General features: G+C 42.3%; 3 non-coding genes across 3 annotated transcripts; 2 read left to right on the top strand and 1 right to left on the bottom strand.

Moving 5' to 3' along the window:
- The first annotated feature begins 418 nt into the window (after nt 1–418).
- On the top strand, nt 419–492 carry TRNAI-AAU (transfer RNA isoleucine (anticodon AAU)). The gene has a single exon. It is a non-coding gene; the product is annotated as a tRNA-Ile (tRNA).
- A 4482-nt stretch (nt 493–4974) lies between these two features.
- TRNAI-AAU (transfer RNA isoleucine (anticodon AAU)) lies at nt 4975–5048 on the top strand. The gene has a single exon. It is a non-coding gene; the product is annotated as a tRNA-Ile (tRNA).
- A 66-nt stretch (nt 5049–5114) lies between these two features.
- TRNAV-AAC (transfer RNA valine (anticodon AAC)) lies at nt 5115–5188 on the bottom strand. The gene has a single exon. It is a non-coding gene; the product is annotated as a tRNA-Val (tRNA).
- Nucleotides 5189–20659: the final 15471 nt, after the last annotated feature.

Raw genomic sequence — 20659 nt, 5'->3', positions numbered from 1 at the left:
TAATGGAAATAAACATTTTATTGACGTACGGGAACATATTTTGCCATTGTATCATCATTTTTAAAAATGTCATGAACATATTTTTGAACCGTTGATTTTTTTGCCACGTATATTTTTAATGGTATGAAACATTTTTTAGTATTGTAGAAACAATTTTTAGATTGCATATACTTTTTCAAAAATTGTCTCGAACACATTTCGAAACTCGTGAACATTATTTACATGTATATATTGTAGTACCTAAGATTGTATATTTTTTGAATGTACGAAACATTTGTTTGATTTACATGGATAGCTTTTCTTACATTGTATAAACATTTCTTAAAGGTTAGGTACATTTTTTTAGACACGTGACATTTTGCAGATGTCATAATATTTTTTTGTAAATGTCACAACATTATCTTTTTTTTACCCAAGAGGCCTATTAGCTCAGCTGGTTAGAGCGTCGTGCTAATAACGCGAAAGTAACAGGTTCGAGACCTGTATGGGCCACTATTTTTTTTCTACTTTGTGAAAAACCTCGTTAACAAGGCCCAGACCGCAGGCCGAGGGGTTCGCTCGTTCTGCTCGGGTTATCTTTTTCTTTTTTACCATTTTATTTTGTTTTTTCACCAGTATTCTTTGAATTTTATTTTCTCTTTCACTATAATTTTTTTGCTTTGTGTTTCCACTGGTTTTCTTTGTTTTTTTCCATTGTTTTTCCTACTTTTTTGTTCTCTTTTCTTTCTTTCTTGGTTTTCTTCGTATTCTCCGGTTTTCTTTGCTTTTTAATTCTTTGTCTGTATTTATTGGTTTGTGTTTTCAACACATGTCTACATTTTCTGAATACATAATCTATATTCATAGCACACATGTGAAACATTTTTCTGCTACACTTTGGACATTTTTCAAAGACCTGGTATACATTTTCTAAAACGCATGTTTTGAATACTTTTTTGAAAACATGTTAGCATTTTCTTTTCTTTCTTTCTTGGTTTTCTTCGTATTCTCCGGTTTTCTTTGCTATTTAATTCTTTGTATGTATTTATTGGTTTGTGTTTTCAACACATGTCTACATTTTCTGAATACATAATCTATATTCATAGCACACATGTGAAACATTTTTCTGCTACACTTTGGACATTTTTCAAAGACCTGGTATACATTTTCTAAAACGCATGTTTTGAATACTTTTTTGAAAACATGTTAGCATTTTTTCAAATACACGTCGTACTTTTTTCATGAAATTGAACATTATTTTAAACTACAGGGACATTTGTTTTACACTGCATAAACAATTTCAAATTTTCACTGGTTTTTTGACACTTCTGAATATGTCTTTACAATGTCATGTACATTTTGGTAATGGAAATAAACATTTTATTGACCTACGGGAACATATTTTGCCATTGTATCATCATTTTTAAAAATGTCATGAACATATTTTGAACCGTTGATTTTTTTGCCACGTATATTTTTAATGGTATGAAACATTTTTTAGTATTGTAGAAACAATTTTTAGATTGCATATACTTTTTCAAAAATTGTCTCGAACACATTTCGAAACTCGTGAAAATTATTTACATGTATATATTGTAGTACCTAAGATTGTATATTTTTTGAATGTACGAAACATTTGTTTGATTTACATGGATAGCTTTTCTTACATTGTATAAACATTTCTTAAAGGTTAGGTACATTTTTTTAGACACGTGACATTTTGCAGATGTCATAATATTTTTTTGTAAATGTCACAACATTATCTTTTTTTTTGTTCACATTTAAAATTTTCAAATGCCTGATTAACATTTTTTTAAATGTCACAAGCATTAATGTTTAATTCATTGAGGCCATGCAGATGGGAGGGGCTACGTATTTGGTAGCAATTGTTCACAACTGCAGAATTTTATCAATGGAGTTTGTAGGGATATCTTATGAAATCTACCAAAGAGATGCCAACCAAGTTGTTCGCGAGCTTGCTAAAACATTATTCTTTTGCCGTAAAAAACTTTTGAGCTATTCATCAACTCTAAATGCAATACAGAGAACACCACAAGTAACAGAAATTATGTCCATCTTCACAACAATATTTCATGTAACTAGGGCAATGATCCCTCAAATGAGATACATCATTTTCTTTGTAAACGATGTGATTATTTTGTATAAGCAATACGGCTAACCGATGACATTCGTTGAGAAAAGCATTAAACATGGCCATATGTTTTTTTGGAAGGAAACATAGAATATCATTTTCTTTTATCAATAATCAAAGTGGATCACAAGTTTTTCGTCTAAGCTACCGGCCTCGAGCTACTTAGCATGAGATTGCTACTGGCCGTCGGATTAGTTCGATATGATAAAACCCTTTAGCGCAAGCTCTATTAACTAATCTTTTGATTTGAGAGAAAGCATAATGGGGCGGTGGCGTTGGCTAGCGCGTAGGTCTCATAGCTAAATTATGCGAGCGATCCTGAGGTCCAGAGTTCGAGCCTCTCTCGCCCCATATTTTTGTTTTGCTTCAATTTTTCTACTACTAAAAAGAAAGTGTAACAGGTCTGAACTTGACCTTCAGGTCTCGAGGATCAGGCACGCATGAAAACCGAACCAAGCAGCATCCGTTTCTCCAATTGTTAACTTTTTTTAAAGGAGGATATATCCCCCGCCTCTGCATCTGGACGCAGATAGGCGTACAACGTATGGCACAAACGCAACAGGCGTGAACATGATGCCGGGAGCAGAGAGAGATATTTTTGTTTTGCTTCAATTTTTCTACTACTAAAAAGAAAGTGTAACAGGTCTGAACTTGACCTTTAGGTCTCGAGGATCAGGCAGGCATGAAAACCGAACCAAGCAGCATCCGTTTCTCCAATTGTTAACTTTTTTTTAAAGGAGGATATATCCCCCGCCTCTCGCCCCATATTTTTGTTTTGCTTCAATTTTTCTACTACTAAAAAGAAAGTGTAACAGGTCTGAACTTGACCTTCAGGTCTCGAGGATCAGGCAGGCATGAAAACCGAACCAAGCAGCATCCGTTTCTCCAATTGTTAACTTTTTTTAAAGGAGGATATATCCCCCGCCTCTGCATCTGGACGCAGATAGGCGTACAACGTATGGCACAAACGCAACAGGCGTGAACATGATGCCGGGAGCAGAGAGAGATATTTTTGTTTTGCTTCAATTTTTCTACTACTAAAAAGAAAGTGTAACAGGTCTGAACTTGACCTTTAGGTCTCGAGGATCAGGCAGGCATGAAAACCGAACCAAGCAGCATCCGTTTCTCCAATTGTTAACTTTTTTTTAAAGGAGGATATATCCCCCGCCTCTGCATCTGGACGCAGATAGGCGTACAACGTATGGCACAAACGCAAACAGGCGTGAACATGATGCCGGGAGCAGAGAGACAAGGGATGATCGGCCTGAATGAAAAATACAACACAACTAAACCAACCAAGCCCGAACCAAGGGCGGCAATGTCGAACCAACAAGAGCAGCAACATCTCCAGAACAAAAATAGGGGACACCGCGAGCGAACAAAGATAGCGCCTTCAAGAAGGAGGATGCCGCCGAGACGCTGTCGCCATCCGGTCCGGAGGAACCGGACTTAGGGTTTCCCCTGAGCTCGAAGAGGGGCGGACCGTGAGCCTTGACAATGCCTCCAAGAAGGAAACACCATCCGCAGACGTCGTCGCTGCCAGCATCGGCAAGCCGAGCATGGATTTGTCCCTGGCCTGAGACTGAGCAATCCCATAGCCATCGTCTCTGGAAACGAAGATGAGGAAGCCAATGCTGGTTGAAGCCACCATGTCAGAGAGGGGTTGGCGGGCTGCATCTACCGTCAGAGGGTTGCACCTCCTCTGAACCCACGAGCGTTGGATCTGGCAAAAGGGGGGTTTTGAGGCATACAAGGCAGGGCAGGTGGAGGCAAACCACGAGGGGGTTGGGCGATCGTGAATAGTAATGCCAGCAAGCTAGGACTGGAGGGACACATATCCTAGTTGTCGTGGCCATAGCCGTCGGGGAGCCACACGAGCTGGAAGGAACACAATTGCTGGGTCACTGAGGCCGGAGCCGCCCGACAGAGGACGCCAACAGCCATGGACACCGAAGGACGCGGTTCCAAGGTCGCCAGGGCCGGAGCAGCGCCAGCAAGTACCCCGCCTTGCGAGACTTCATGACTGCCACTACCACTGTAGTCTCGTCGCCAACCACCTGAGCCGTCACCGTGGCACAGGGAGAGGAAGGGCTGCCGGTGACGAAGGGGGTTGCCTGCAGGAAGACAGGCCGCGAGCACCTCCGCCGCCGGTCACAGTACCCGCAACCATCCCAGGGCCAGAAGCACCAGACAGAGCTGGGCTATGCGCGGAGGGGGAAGGGGGGCTGCTGGGGACGGCACTCAGTGGCCGTGGTCGGAACGCTGCGCCCGCCCCCAGATCGGCAGAGACCTGCAGCAGCTGAGAAGGGGCGCCCGCGCAGGAGCTCGAGGACGCGGGGACGGCCGGCGGGGGGGGGGGGGGGGGGGGGGTGGCAGGTCCTGCTTTATCACTATCTACCTGTTGCAAAATGTTGCACATATGGCATAGTCTGCAAATTTGCCTAGCTACTACTCCTTCCGTTCCAAATTACTTGTCGCTGAAATGGATGTATCTAGAACTAAAATACATCTAGATACATCCATATGTGCGACAAATAATTCGGAACTGAGGCAATACTTGCCCGCTTGCACATATGATTTTATCACTATGTAGCTGTTGGAAGATGATTTGCGTACCCAATCAAAGGCTCCAGTGGCTACCTATAGTTACAAACGGGGACAGTTAAATGGGAATCTAGATAGCAAGGACCAAGATTGGAATATAGTGTCCGAGCAAAGGCGGCATTTCTTGTGAATCACACGATCAGCACATAAGGACCAAAAGACGCTCCTGTGATATTATTGCTATTTTGTTCCTGTCATTATGGGATGATAAGTAAGCTAAAAAGGTACAAACCCGCAAAGGCCTATTAGCTCAGCTGGTTAGAGCGTCGTGCTAATAACGCGAAGGTCACAGGTTCGAGACCTGTATGGGCCATTTCTCTCTTTTTCTTTTTCTATCTGTTTGTTTTACACAGTAAAAAAATTAAAAGAAAAACGGAGATGGCTTCGCCCGGGTTGGAACCGGAGACCTTCAGAGTGTTAGACTGACGTGATAACCAACTACGCCACGAAACCTCTATGTCTTTTAAATTACATCGTATTAATAAGATAATGTCCAGCATTCTCAATTTCTCATACAGTGTCCTTTAACTATGATCCACTATTTTTACAAGACAAGTGTCCTTTAAGTATGGATTTTCATGGAGATAAGTCCCAGCATTGTATTCCAAGATTTATGGAGATGAACCCGCAATAAATTATATTCGCCCAAAAAAAACCCGCAATAAATTATATATATAGACCAAGAAAGGACCTTGGACGGAAAAAAAACACTACAGTGCCATCCACCGCTAGCAATCCCAGGAATAGAAACTTAAAACATGACCTGCCACATTATCACATCAAAGTTATGGTCATAACCTGAAGTTGATGCCCTTTTTGTGTGATTATCAGGCTGTGGCTGCATTAACATTCTGCAGTAGGAGAAAACTCTTTAATTTGGCATCTAATTCTATGATTTCTCAGATAAACGAAGAGTGGGGAGCGGTAGCTGATCTTGAGATGTGGAGCAATGGTATGATGCAGCAGTGGTCTGAACCAGAGTGTCCGGTGTATCAATTCTGATGCCTCGCTTGTGGGTTTCTTCGTTTTTGTTGGAGGAACATCATCTGGTTGTTGGCATCTGTAAACAGGGGAGAGACGAATTTGTATTTGAAGTTCAGCGTATAGCGTGATTGTAATTCCATTCTATAACGACGGCCACACATCAGGATTTGTAGGCGCAAACCTTCCGGCTGAAAAGATTTAATGTTCAAATTTATATAATACTAGATGACACCCTGCCCGGTGCTATGAGAATTGGTTGATGAACATTTGGGCTTATAACATGAGAACCAAAATTAAAAGGAACTACATATGACCTACAACCACCACAGAACTTGCATCCTACTTGTCGTTTTTGTGCCTCCCAAAAAGTTGTCATAAATAACAAATGTTGAACAGATTATGAATTGGATTTTTGTAGTTTGGTAGACGCATCGTGTATTAATGTATACTAGCAAACATGCCTGTGCGTTGCAACGGGAGTAAAAGAACATGCTCGTAGACCAATAAACATGAACTCTCAAACAATTTTTTGCGCATACGAGTCAAACAACTTTGCAAGTAGCAATACAATAGTTTGAAATTACTCAAAAGTAGCAAGATCCATTATTGGAAGCAATCCATTATCAGATAGAACAGTGTCCAGTCCTCTCCTACTACAGCATCACATGGAATATAAAATCAGATTTGTCAAGTTCTTGGTTTAGAAAATTTTAGTTCATAAAGTACATGTCTACAACTAACTCGCTGTCTTGATTATAGATTCAACTTTCAGTAAAACGATCAATGGAAGTGATCGTCATATGCATATATTTTTTATTTCCTCCATCCAAATATCATTAATGAAACAATGTAACAAAAAATACATCATAAACAGGTGTATTTCGAGCGGACATTTTTTTGTATTTACATAGAAATGTATGACCGCACCGAATTACTAAATTACCTCGTGAAGTTTCAGGGTGTCTGCACCATTTTTGTGTGGAACGTCTTCACCACTCGCAAGTTCCAACTGAACTGCACTGTTATATACACATCTGTACTGCTGGAACTCTAAATTTCATTATGTACATTTGTTCAAACCTTTCAGCTGCTCTTTGTAAGCGGTTGCTTGTTCCAGAGGCACGGCGAGCCTCATCAAGCTACTATTTCACGAGGAAGCATCAGCAGCAACATGCGTTTTTTGATGGTGTCTTGCATGCATGCAATGCTTCTTCACAAAGTACGGAAAAATGATAGAAACAGAGATAGTACAATGGTTACACACCTCAAGATCAATAGCACTTGTTCATCGCGCTTCAAGTTTCAAAGCTTAAAGAAGAATGTCGATATGTTCAGAATTCAAGGGAAATAAAAGATTCTTTTTACATGTAGTATCAGGAATAGGTGTTTTTTCAAATGTTGGTACAGAAGTGCCAAATCCATTGATTAGAAGAAAGCATGGTACAAGCAAAAACCCAATATGGGGGCGAATGAGCTAACAACAGCTAGTGCAAAAGGGAGAGAGAACAAAGGAGAAGAATAAAAGGAATGTATCACACGGGTGGAAAATTCAGCCAGGATCCAAATGGGATAGAGGTTCCAACCAGATTCCACAAGGCAATCTCATCTTTTAGGCGCTGCGGGAAGCTCGTGGCATTCATCTCCCCTCTATGGAAAGTGTGTCTGTTTCTTTCAGGCCAAATCTCCCATGAAGTCAGTTAGTAGTAGTATAATGATTATGTTCAGAAAGTAGGAGGTTGTCATCGTAGTAGCAGCAGAACCGGCCCTGGTATGACGTAGACGATGTTGCCGGTGTCGATCTGTGACAATCCCTAATCAGCATCCCACTGAATAAGGCTCAGTTAATTTCAGCGATAATTGGGTAATTAACGGTCAAGAGAAAACAGCTCAAAACAAACCGTTCATCCCAAACGGCACCGTTGCAGCTAGATGCATCATGCATGCATGCGCTACAAGAGCTGCCAGGTTGCAGTTGACCTTTGTCATTTCAATCACGACCAGATCCAGCAGGGCTTGTGTCACGGCACCGTGGAGGATGATGGCATCTTCGCCGTTGATGGCGGCATCTTCGCCGCGTGGTTTGCTGAGGCAGGGCGCTGGTTTTTGTTTGGCAACAATTATGGCGTCGAGAGGAGCTTGGGTCGCGGCGTGGTCTTCGGTAGTCGGTTCTTCCCGGCGCAAGTCCTGCATATTTCTCTTGTGTTCCTCGTCGTCAAAGTTGGAGCTGTGGTTGCTTGCACGTGGGGCCATCTGTTGGCATGTGCCGTCATGGTTTCTGTTTCATGTCGGTGGCCAGGTTGGCCGGTGGTGCCCATGTCATATGGGTTGTGTTGTATCGGTTTTAGCCCGGTTTTCCGTCAATTAACCGGGCAATTCTCTTCTTCTTAATCAATGAAAATGGCAAGTCTTTTGGCTCGTTTCAAAAAAAAAAAAAATCCTGATCATCACGAGCACCAAAAACAAATGAGATAAGGTAGCAGCTCCAACACGCACGAGGTAGCTTCCGCCAGTGACCTAACCCACCGTAACTTCCTTTTCATCTAAAATACCAGGTCCGAACTCCGAAGGGAGACTGATTAAGAAAGGGATTTTTCACGGTGAAGGATTCCATTCAGAGTTGTAAAGATTTTTTTTTCTTTTTTTCATCCAGCGAACGTACGTTAGTTTTTCCTTTTTCTCTCATCGAGCTGGACGTGTAGACTTTGTTTCCGTAGGTTTTTTTTTCGCTACACGTGCAGGGGTGGACGCACGTTGAGCCCAGTGGGGGCAAATGCCCCCCCCCCCCCCGGCGTACTCTTTGTGGGAGCTCCTATTTGACGCGTTCTGCATCAAATTAGAGTCGCGACGCATACAACAAGCCCAGAATGGGCCGGCCCATTATCGTGCTCGCGCGTTCACCCTACTCGAAAAGTGGCACAACGAAAAACAATCAAAAGTGCACGCAGCAACCAGTAGAAAACTCCCGAACCCCCACGATTATAGGATCGCAGGAGGCGATCAAGAAGGCGACCAGGTTTCCCTTGCGCGCCGCCGGTGATGACGTCGGTTCCCTCTCTCTCCGTCGGCCGCTCCGGCGGCGGGAGGGAGGGGGAACCTCGGGTCTGTTCGCTAGGTGGGTGTGTGGTAGGGTTAGGGTTGAGGGAGACGCTGCCGAGGCCGTTGCGGTGATGTCGCATCGGAATAAGTTTCTCCGGGCTCCGTTCACGGTCAGGCGAGGCTTTTGCCTGCGTCTAGTAGCCAGCGGGGTTGGGGATCCCCGGATCTCGTCGAGGTCACGGGCTATGGTGGCTGGAGGTCCATCGGCACTGGCCATTTGGGTTCTCAGATGGGCGATGGATGCAGCAAGACGAAGACCTTTCTTCTTCCTTGTTGGTATGATTTGTTGTTGCTGTTCTTCTTCTTCCTCTGCGCTGATGCTGATGGGAGATCCTGCTTTGCCCGGAAGGATGGCCCGGCCGCGGTGCTGGGCCGGTCGGATGGCTCGAGTTCTCTTCCTTTCGGAAGGGACACTTTTCGCGGTACTCAAAGCCAAAGATGGCGATGGCTGTTGCAGGTGTGTTGGATCGATGTCCATGCCCTCTCAGCGCTTGTGTCAAGAAAGGAGGAAGCATGTGGCGGCACTTGTATTGTGCTCGAAGATGATGACCTGTTCGCGATTGGTTGCAGATCCTTCTGCTGCAGGGGTTTTCTCTCAAGATTCAGGGATGATGACATTGGGCTCCGGAGATCTTCTTGTGTTATGGTTGTCTTAGGGTACTCTAGGTGTTCATGGTCCTTTGTGTTTGTGTTTCAGTGTGCTTGTAAGGGTCAACTACTTTGTACTGATTCGTGATATGAATGAAAAATTCTCTCAAAAAAAAAAACGCACGCAACAGGAATCGAACCGCAGACCACTGGAACCGCTGTCGCTAACCAAAGCCCTGGACGATAATACATTGGTAAAATGCAGCGCTAAAGTTTAAGAACTAACCACAACGCTAGATATTAACACCCTTTCAAAAAATTGAACGATTTTCTTGCAAAGTGTAAAGAAAATATTAAAATGCAAGTAGTGTTTGAAAGTCTGAACATTTTGTGAAAGATATGAACAAATTCTGCAATTCTAAAGTTTTATGAAATGCGATTTTCTGAAAATATGTACATATTACTTAACAACGCGAACAAATAGTGAAATTTCAAACTTCATCCAGAAAGGGCGAACAATTTTTTTAGGAAGTGATCATTTTTTGAAACTATGAATTTTTTGAAAATTTTGAAGAATTTGGAAACTTCTGACGATTTTTTGATATACTCAAACATTTTTTGAGTTTGTGAACAAAAATTGAGAAACATGAATGATTTTCGAAATCTGGAAAATTCAAAAAACGATCATTTTTTCAATTCTCAAACATTTGTTTCATTTGAGAACAAAAATCAGAAAAACAGGAACAATTTTTATACCTCTGAACAATTTTTGAAGACATGAAGAACTTTTTAAAATCCTGAACACTTTTTGAAGTTGTGAACAAATTTGGAAAACAGGAATGTTCTTGAAAATTGTGAACATATTATTTAACAATGCAAACAAATAGTAAAATTTCAAACTTCATCCAAAAAGGGCGAATATTTTTTGTAGAAAGTGATCATTTTTTGAAACTGTGATTTTTTTTCGAAATTCTAAACATATTTGGAAACTTCTGGCCATTTTTTGATATAGTCAAACATTTTTTGAGTTTGTGAAAAAAAATTGAGTAACAAGAATGATTTTCAAAATCCGAAAAATTCAAAAAAATGATCATTTTTTTAATTTTCAAGCATTTGTTTCATTTGTGAACAAAAATCAGGAAAACAAGAACAATTTTTATACCTCTGAACAACTTTTGAAGACATTAAGAACTTTTTAAAATCCTTAACACTTTTTCAAGTTGTGAACAAATTTGGAAAACAGGAACGTTTTTGAAAATTCTGAACATATTATTTAACAATGCAAACAAATAGTGAAATTTCAAACTTCATCCAAAATGGGTGAACAATTTTTGTAGAAAGTGATCATTTTTTGAAACTGTGATTTTTTGGAAATTCTGAACAAATTTGGAAACTTCTGACCATTTTTCGATATACTCAAACATTTTTTGAGTTTGTGAACAAAATTTGAGAAACAGGAATGATTTTCAAAATCCGAAAAATTCAAAAAATGATCATTTTTTCAATTCTCAAGCATTTGTTTCATTTGTGAACAAAAAATTCAGAAAAACAGGAACAATTTTTATACCTCTGAACAATTTTTGAAGACATGAAGAACTTTTTAAAATCCTTAACACTTTTTGAAGTTGTGAACAAATTTGGAAAACAGGAACATTTTTTAAAATTGTGAACATATTATTTAACAATGCAAACAAATTGTGAAATTTCAAACTTCATCCAAAAAGGGCGAACAATTTTTTAGAAAGTGATCATTCTTTGAAACTGTTATTTTTTGGAAATTCTGAACAAATTTGGAAAGTTCTGACCATTTTTTGATATACTCAAACATTTTTTGAGTTTGTGAACGAAATTTGAGAAATAGGAATGATTTTCAAAATCCAAAAATACAAAAAATGATCATTTTTTCAATTCTCAAGCATTTGTTTCATTTGTGAACAAAAATCAGAAATACAGGAACAATTTTTATACCTCTGAACAATTTTTGGAGACATGAAGAAGTTTTTAAAATCCTTAACACTTTTTCAAGTTGTGAACAAATTTGGAAAACAGGAACGTTTTTGAAAATTGTGAACATATTATTTAAAAATGCAAACAAATAGTGAAATTTCAAACTTCATCCAAAAAGGGCGAACATTTTTTGTAGAAAGTGATCATTTTTTGAAACTGTGACTTTTTTGGAAATTCTGAACAAATTTGGAAAGTTCTGACCATTTTTTGATATACTCAAACATTTACTGAGTTTGTGAACAAAATTTGAGAAACAGGAATGATGTTCAAAATCCGAAAAATTCAAAAAATGATTATTTTTCAATTCTCAAGCATTTGTTTCATTTGTGAACAAAAATCACAAAAACAGGAACAATTTTCATACATCTGAACAATTTTTGAAGACATGAAGAACTTTTTTAAAATCCTTAACACTTTTTGAAGTTTTGAACAAATTTGGAAAACAGGAACGTTTTTGAAAATTGTGAACATATTATTTAACAATGCAAACAAATAGTGAAATTTCAAGCTTCATCCAAAAAAGGCAAACAACTTTTGTAGAAAGTGATCATTTTTTGAAACTGTGATTTTTTTGGAAATTCTGAACAAATTTGGAAACTTCTGACCATTTTTTGATATACTCAAACATTTTTTGAGTTTGTGAACAAAATTTGAGAAATAAGAATGATTTTCAAAATCCGAAAAATTCAAAAAACGATCATTTTTTCAATTCTCAATCCGAAAAACGCACGAGCCTTTTTGCTATTAGATTGTAAACGTGAAGTACAAGGCAGTTCGTTGTTGTAACCGGACAAAATACAAGAGAGAGAGAGAGAAAGGAGATCGGGATAGAGAGAGTTGTAATAGGACAGGAGATCTATATCCCTAGACATTCAGGTGTGAGGCGCAAGACAGGAACCCTTGACGCCTCCACATTAACATGTTTAACACCGTCCCTTAATCTGAACTGTGCAGGTTTAAATTACGCTTAAACTCCTCAAACGGCCTTGTAGCCAGCGCCTTTGTAAACCCGTCAGCAACTTGATCCTCCAAGTGAACAAATCGAATGTCTAACTCCTTGTTAGCAACCGTTTCCCTCACAAAGTGATAATCGATATCAATGTGTTTAGTACGTGCATGAAACACATGATTAGCTGACAAGTAGGTCGCACCAAGATTGTCACACCAAAGACAAGGTGTCTGAGTGTTATATAGGCCAAGTTCCTTAAGCATAGACTTCACCCAAATAATTTCAGCTATTGCATTGACAAGTGCTTTGTATTCTGCCTTAGTACTAGATCTGGAAACCATGGCATGTTTCTTTGCACACCAAGAGATCAAGTTGGGACCAAAGAACACTGCAAAGCCACCAGTTAATCTTCTATCATCCAAGCAACCTGCCCAATCAGAATCAGAAAAGGCACTAACAAGAGTGGATGATGACTTACTGAAGGTTATACCAACACTTAGAGTGTTTTTCACATATCTCAGTATAGGTTTGGCTGTCGTCCAATGAGCAGTGGTTGGTGCATGAAGATACTGACAAACCTTGTTTACTACGAAGGAGATATCAGGCCTGGTGAGAGTCAAGTACTGAAGCGCCCCACCAGACTTCTGTATTTGGTGCCATCACTACTAGGAAAAGGCCTACTAATGGCGCACCGGTTTTGCCTACTAATGGCGCACTACCGGTGCGCCATTAGTAGCACGCCATTAGAATTTTTTACTAATGGCGCACCACTGGTGCACCATTAGTATCTGGTATACTAATGGCGCACCTGGCAGTGCGCCATTAGTATGTAACTCCATCCGCCATTAGTGTGCCTCCCGGGGGGCCATATGTAACCATGTGCTTTGTCACACTAATGGCGCACTCTGCCTTGATGCGCCATTAGTATCCTTTGGCATACTAATGGCGCACTCTGCCTTGATGCGCCATTAGTATGAATATTGTGTTTTTTTTTGCTTTTCTGATTTTTGCACAGGTTACAAAATATATTATTGGACAGAATATAGACAGCAGCACACAGCAACATCAGATTCATCGAATACAATAGAAGATTAGTCTCCGAATACAATTCATCATATTAGTCTCCGAATTCAAAAGACCGAACAAAGATAAAACATTACAAGTCTCAAGACCGCGAGTATCGAGTTTGTCTTCACATTACAAGTCGATATCGATCATCTAAACTACCATCACATAAAAGAGAGTTGTGGTCATCACGATGAGCATCATCGCGATCAAACTGGTCCTCATCCGGTTCCTCCAACGCTCCCTCCTCTCTCCCGCTAGATAGCGGGCATATCTAGATTCGGCCTCCGCCCTAGTGGTGTACCCTTTGTAACTGTTACCGCTGAAACGGTGAACCTGTCTCCGACACTCCTCCCAGTCGTCGTAGACTCCGGGAACCTTACCCTTGTACTTGAGTGAATTCCTCCTTGACGGTGCGGAGCGCATTCGGACGCCGGTCCTTCCTTTGCTTCTTCGATTGGCTGCCATCTGTGTGTGCGCCGCCATCATCAGTGGTGGCATCCTCGGCGGCACCATCAGTGGTGTCATCCCCGACGCCACTAGGGGTTGTGTAATCAGGATCGGTGTCTTCCGCGGCGTCCTCATAGCGGTGAGGTTGTTCCTCCATCTCCTGGGACAGCTCCCAGAATTGCTTGCCGCCCGAACCACCGGCCTCATCGTTGTGGGCCATGTTTCGCTCTAAATAGGAAAAAAGTTTGGTCAAAAAGTTGGTTATTGTCAAGGAACAAGATCATGGTCTCATCATTTAGGGTTTGTCGACACCGAGGCACCCTAAAAGCCTAAGCTTTCATCATTTAGGGTTTGTCGACGCCGAGGCACCCTAAAAGCCTAAGCGTACATCATTTAGGTTCTCATCGACACCGAGGCATCCGGGGCAGCCAAGTTAAGTTTTCATCATTTAGGGTTTATCGATGCCGAGGCACCCTAGGTTGGGCCTAATCACTTGGCACTAATCACTTGGCTCTATTGCCACCTATGTTGGGTTTATCATCTAGGGTTTATCGATGCTAAGGAGAATTCTAAGTTGGGCCTAATCACTTGGCTCTATTGCCACCTATGGTTTAATGCAGCAAGAATGGCGGGGCAGTTGATCCTACTTAACTAAGTACTAAGATACCCCGGCCCATGCATTAGTCGCAAGTACCCCATATGTCCTATTTTTAGCAAAGTCATGCTAAAATTCACGGAAAATTTCAGCATGACCTTTGCTGAAAATAGGACATATGGAGTACCCGAATTTGCCGGAATGGAAGTTAATCAACATTCCGACAAACTCAAGGGCCTCTCGGGGTACCTGCAAATTCATCACGACACGATGGTCGGAGACATGACCTTTGCAAAATGGTCGGAGACACGATGGTCTTTCTCAATGTGATCAATTGATGGATCAACACATAAAACATGTCCAATAAGTATGATTTATAGAGTCAACATCAGTATGAATATATATAAAGTTTTTCTTCATCAGCCAGGCCCATGCAAGTAACTGCATCCAGCAACTATTTCTGCTACTCTATAACTAACTACACTCTGTATTTATAGATTCATTTCAGATGAGATCAGATTGAGCTCCAACTGTAGCTGTAGCTGAGGGATCCATGAGCCATCATGCCAGCCAGCCAGGAAATAAACTTTACTTTCCAAAGGAAATAAAAATACAATGCATACATACATACTTAAGCAGGTAGATAGATAGATAGATAGATAGATGAGCATGTTCAGTTTACAAGAATGAATATAAACAAGCAAAGAATGCATGCAAGTTTAAAGTAAAACGTTTCAGTTAATGCAAGTACTCCTCTTGCTCTCTACTTTCTCTCTTCTCTTCTTTAGTTAATTAACTGAATTTTACTGATGTTGTTGTTAACTGAATTTTAATCAGCTGCTGAAGAACACCTTCAGTTTCGTCAGATATAGGTGTAGTTTTCAGTCTCTGTCAGTTTCATCAGATATAGCATGGTTTGATCATTATAATACCACGTCTCCCCTCCTGGACGTTTCAGAAACAGGAGGGCCCACGTCTCCCCTCCAGAGTTTTCGAGGGCCCACGTCTCCCCTCCAAAGGGCAGGACGTTTGAGTTTTCGAGGCAACTCCCCACGTCTCCCCTCCACTGGCAACTCCCCACGACACAGAGGGGGTTTCTTCCCACATCCAGGTAACTCCCCTCCTATTCCATTGCCGCTCCATCTTCCTCCCTCTGCCTCCCTCCTCATTCCATTGCCACTCCATCTTCCTCCCTCTACCTCCCTCTGCCTCTAGCATCAAGCAACTCCCCTCTGCCTCCACCATCGCTGGCCAGGAGGGCAATGGCGGAGGAATCGTGGAGCAACTCCCCTCCGTCTGCCAAGAGAATGGCGGAGGCATCGTGGAGCAACTCCCCTCCGTCTGCCAAGCATCACCGTGGTGAGGCGTCTGGCAAGGAGCCGCTGGTGGTCGACGACGACGTTCCGGTCCCCGAGCAGAAGCGGGACTACACCGTGCCGCTCAAGGTTGATATCCACCTGAAGGAGCCGCTGGATGTCGTATGCACCAGCAATCCAGACGAAGCCGACAATATGATCCGCAAGATGAGGAGGAGGCTCGGCGGCATGCTTCCTCGGAATATCGGTGTTGATGTCGAGTATACCAGGGAAGACAAACCTCCGCAAATTGCTGCAGTTCTGCAGTTATGCGTGGAGGATCTCGTCCTGGTATACCACATCACCGCGGCAACCAAATGGTAAAAACATCCAGTTCTGAAGTTTCTGTCTAATTAGTAGTTTCTGAAGTAGATGCAATAGTTATGAAGTTCTGAAGTAGATGCAATACTAGTTCTGAAGTTCTGAAGTTTCTGTAGTTCTGAAGTTTCGTTCTAATTAGTAGTTTCTGAAGTTTCTGAAGTAGATGCAATAGTTCTAAAGTTCTGAAGTAGATGCAATACTAGTTCTGAAGTTATGAAGTTTCTGTCTAATTAGTAGTTTTTTGGTGATCATACAAAATGTTGTCTAGAAGTTTTTGTGATCATTTAGTAGCTGTTATGAATGTTATCTTGTAATGCAAAAGATTGCAAAAAAAATACATCATTGAGATGTTATGCTTGCTGTTTTGATCATACAGAATGTTGTCTTGTAGTTGTTGTGATCATTTAGTAGTTGTTGTGATCATACTGTTCTAACTGAATTTTGGTCAGAACTGAAGATGCTATTTTAACTGAATTTTGCTTCAACTGAACCCATTTTAATTCTGTAGTTTCTGAAGTTTTTGAAGTAGATGAATTTGATGCACCAGATTAATTTGATGCAGGCCCAAGGAACTCCGCCCGCTCCTGCAGGAGAAGAAGTTGTACACCTTTGTTGGCTTCTGCATTGGAGGCGACAAGGAGAAGCTGAAGTTGTCTGGTTTAGAGATCAACCCCGACAAGTACGTCGACTTGCAGCGCAAATGGAGAGTTCCAAACAATGTAAAGAAGTGGCAGTCTTTGGCTGAGTTTGCAGGCAGCCTCATCCACCCATCCTACAAGGAAATGAAGCAGAAGATCGACAGGAAATCGGACCACCTACTATGGGGGGACAGCCCACTGCCAAACAAGCTCATCGAGTACGCCGCGAAAGATGCGTACGTCACCTACGAGGCATGGAAGAAAATCGAAATCACCAAAGAAGGTTTGGAGCTCTGGCAAGAGGCGGAGGATCATTGGGATGACCCCTACTACTGGGGATATTGAGTTGTTTGTGGTATTGGGATGACCCCTACTACTGTGTCTCAGTTTGTAGTTATGTGGTTGAACAAGTTTGCTTTTGTTATGTTGAACAAGTTTTTTTTAACTTTTTGTAATGATGAACAAGTTTGCTTTGGTTGTCAGTTGACATCACTCATCGCTGAGCATGGTTTAGTTTTACCTTTATCTATTTATTATTTAGGCAGAGCTATTCAGGCATGGAAGATATAATCATCCTTATGGTGAGGATTGCAATGTTTTTAGCTTCCAAGTTTCTAATGACACATGATCTTTCCAACCACATAACTTAACTGCAAACATTTCCCCTGTAAATTGTAGTTACACATTCCAACCAATACCTGCAGGTTGTAATTTCATACTGAATGACCATCAATGACTAAGTGAAGCAAATAATTGCTATGCATTTCTTGGCACGCGAGAAGGAAGAGGGGAGAGGAGGCGGAGCTCACCGGGGAGGCGCAAGGAGGCCCTGCGACAGCTTAGTAGCAACAGAGGTGGCCAAAGTTGAGGAAGACAGCGGCGACCCGAGGAAGAAGAGGTGGAGGGGGGGGGGAGTGGATGGGTCGAGCGCCGTCGCGCCCTGGTTCCGCGGCTCGCCGGCCCGGTGTTGAAGCAGATTCTGCCCGCCGCCTTGCCTGTTGCCTCGTATGGTGGAGCTCGAGGGCTGGGAAGGCGAAGGAGGGGGTGGGTGGGTGCGGTGAAGGCGAGGGAGGGGGTGGATTGGGAGTGGACGGTGATGGGGGGCAGGGCAGGGGATGACTGGGGGCGGCGACGGAGATGGAGGCGCTGGGGCGGCGGCGGCGTGGGTCGGGGTAGCGCGCGGGTGGATCTGGTGGCGAGGGAGAGAGGGTCGAAGGGGATCTGGCGAGAGGGAGAGAGGATAGCTAGGGGGAGGGTTCTAATGGCGCACCGTCCAGTCGTGCGCCATAAGTATGACTATTCTAATGGCGCACCACCCCTGGGTGCGCCATTAGAATTTTGTTTTAATCTAGCCCACTAACCATATCTACAACCTAACCCTATCTACAACAGAACCCACCCACTAGCCTGACTGGTCAGCACGCAGCACACACACCAGGAGGTCCTGGGTTTGATTCCCAGGCTCCCCAATATTTATTTTATGTATTTTAAATGCTGTTTTTTATATTTATTCGTGTTTAAATATGTTCAAACTTGTTTAAATCATAACAGTAATATTTTTTTTATAGAAATAGTAATAATTTTTTAAAAAATATGTTCAAATTTCTTACTTGAAAATATCATCGGCGGCGGCGGTGGAGCGGGGGAGGGTGCGGGGATCGAGATCGAGATGGAGGGGGAATCGAGATCGAGATGGAGGGGGATCAAGATCAAGTGTCCTCATGAATTCAAAAAGTGCCCATGAAATTTAAAAATATTCATGATATCAAAAAGTGCTCATGAAATACAATCGAGAAATGAAGACTACGATTTAAATACAATCGATCTTAGCTAGCTATCTGTTCACAATCTTCTTGCCCTTCTTTTTCGCAAATGGAGTTCTTCTGTGGAACAGACGTCCTTTAGGTAGGGTGGTCCTGCTTCTTCTTGTGGTGTGTGCTGCTACTTCATCGTCGTCGTCATGTTCGATCTTCGGGTCGCCGTACTTGTCGAAGTCTTGCTCATTGGCTACTCCATCCATTCCGATGATCTTCGTTTTGACTCTCCTCACGACTGGGCTTTGGCGGGTCGGTAATGAAGAAGCATTGGTCCACTTGGGAAGCCAGTACCCATGGCTCATTTTTTGCGGTGACGTTTGCGCCCGCGGTCTTGGATTTGGCTTCGAGTATAAACACGACTGGGCTTTGGCATAGTGCGCCATTAGTAGGTTTGCAAAAAAGTAAAAAAAATAAATTATATACTAATGGCGCACTGTCTTGGTCGTGCGCCATTACTAGTTCTAACTAGTAATGGCGCACTTTGCCTTCCCTGCGCCATTAGTTTGTATGGAAAAATGGAAAAAGAAAAATCAATAGTAGTGGCGCACCGTGAGCACGATGCGCCATTAGTGTCTTCCACACTAATGACGCACGAGCAACCGGTGCGCCATTAGTATATAGTAGTGGCGCACTACTTACCTGGTGCGCCATTAGAATCAGTCCTATCTATAGCCCTTTTCCTAGTAGTGCATCCTCTTGATTCAAGAGTTCTCCTTCAGCAAGTGTAAGTTTCTATGAACTAGACAAAGGTGTTGGGGAAGGTTTGCAACCCTGCAACCCAACTCTCCTCAAAAGATCTGTAGCATACTTTTCCTGAGAAAGATGAAGACCACCTTCTTTGTTTCTCTTGACCTCAATGCCAAGGAAAAAAATGCAAGTCACCAAGATCCTCAAGAGCAAATTGTGAGTTCAAATCTGACAAGAGAGCTCTCACCGCTTAATTCAGTGGCAGAGCTAGGGGGGACCAACAGGGGCCCTGGCTCCCCCTATGGCTTTGAACAATACAAATGATTTTGTACTTAAGGCTAGTTTAGACATGATGTTTAGATAAAATTAGCTTTCTTGGCCCCTTCTAAGCGAGAATCACCATGTTCGGCTCTGTTTAAGCTCCAATCCCGCCTCCGCCCCTGGCTTCATTAGATGAGCTTGTGACAATAATGTCATCAACATAGAGAAGCACAAAAACTGAAGTGTTTGACTTACTGTAAATAAACAGTGATGTGTCAGATTTTGAAGGAGTGAAACCAAGTTGTTACAGTTTTGTACTCAACCTAGAGTACCATGCTTTGGGGGCTTGCTTCAGTCCATAGAGTGATCTGTCAAGCATGCATATGTGAGACGGTATGTTTTTTTCCTCAAACCCAGGAGGTTGCTTCATGTACACTTCCTCTATTAGAACACCATGAAGAAACGCATTCTGCATGTCTAGCTGTCTAAGACTCCACCCTCTTGACACATCAATGGATAGAACAAGACGAATGGTAGCAGCATTAACAACAGGATTGAAAGTATCCTCATAATCTATGTCATACCTCTGTTTAAAACCTTTTGCAACAAGCCTGACTTTATAATGATCAATCGTGCCATCAGACCTTCTTTTGATCCCAAACACCCACTTGTAGTCAATCACATTTTTACCTTGCCGTGAGGGAACTAAATGCCACGTGTTATTCTTCTGAAGAGCATGATATTCATCCTCCATAGCCTTTTTCCAACTAGGATTAGCAAGAGCTTCCTTTTATGTGTGGGGGTTCTCCTGTGGAAGCAGCCAAAACAAATTTATCTTTATAATTTGTAGGTTGAATCACACCTGCACGAAGACGTGTACCAGGTAGTGTAGCAACAACATGTGTTGGCACAGAATATCCAGACGCAACAGCATCAGTAGAATCGCCAATCTCCGCCTATCGAGGCTGGCGATCCCGAGGAACCAGACACATGATCTTCTACGGCCTGTTGAACCATAGGAGAAGACGGGATGGCCACAGAGGATCTGGGCGGGATGGAATCCAGCTGGGAGCGCGCGCCTGCTGCGGTTGCCAGAGAGGGGGCCCGCCGG

This window comes from Triticum aestivum, chromosome 3B (genome assembly GCF_018294505.1).
Source record: "Triticum aestivum cultivar Chinese Spring chromosome 3B, IWGSC CS RefSeq v2.1, whole genome shotgun sequence".
In the NCBI taxonomy this organism is placed as follows: domain Eukaryota; kingdom Viridiplantae; phylum Streptophyta; class Magnoliopsida; order Poales; family Poaceae; genus Triticum; species Triticum aestivum.
The sequence above is the reverse complement of the archived record's forward strand: the minus strand, read 5'-3'. Positions and strand labels throughout refer to the sequence as shown.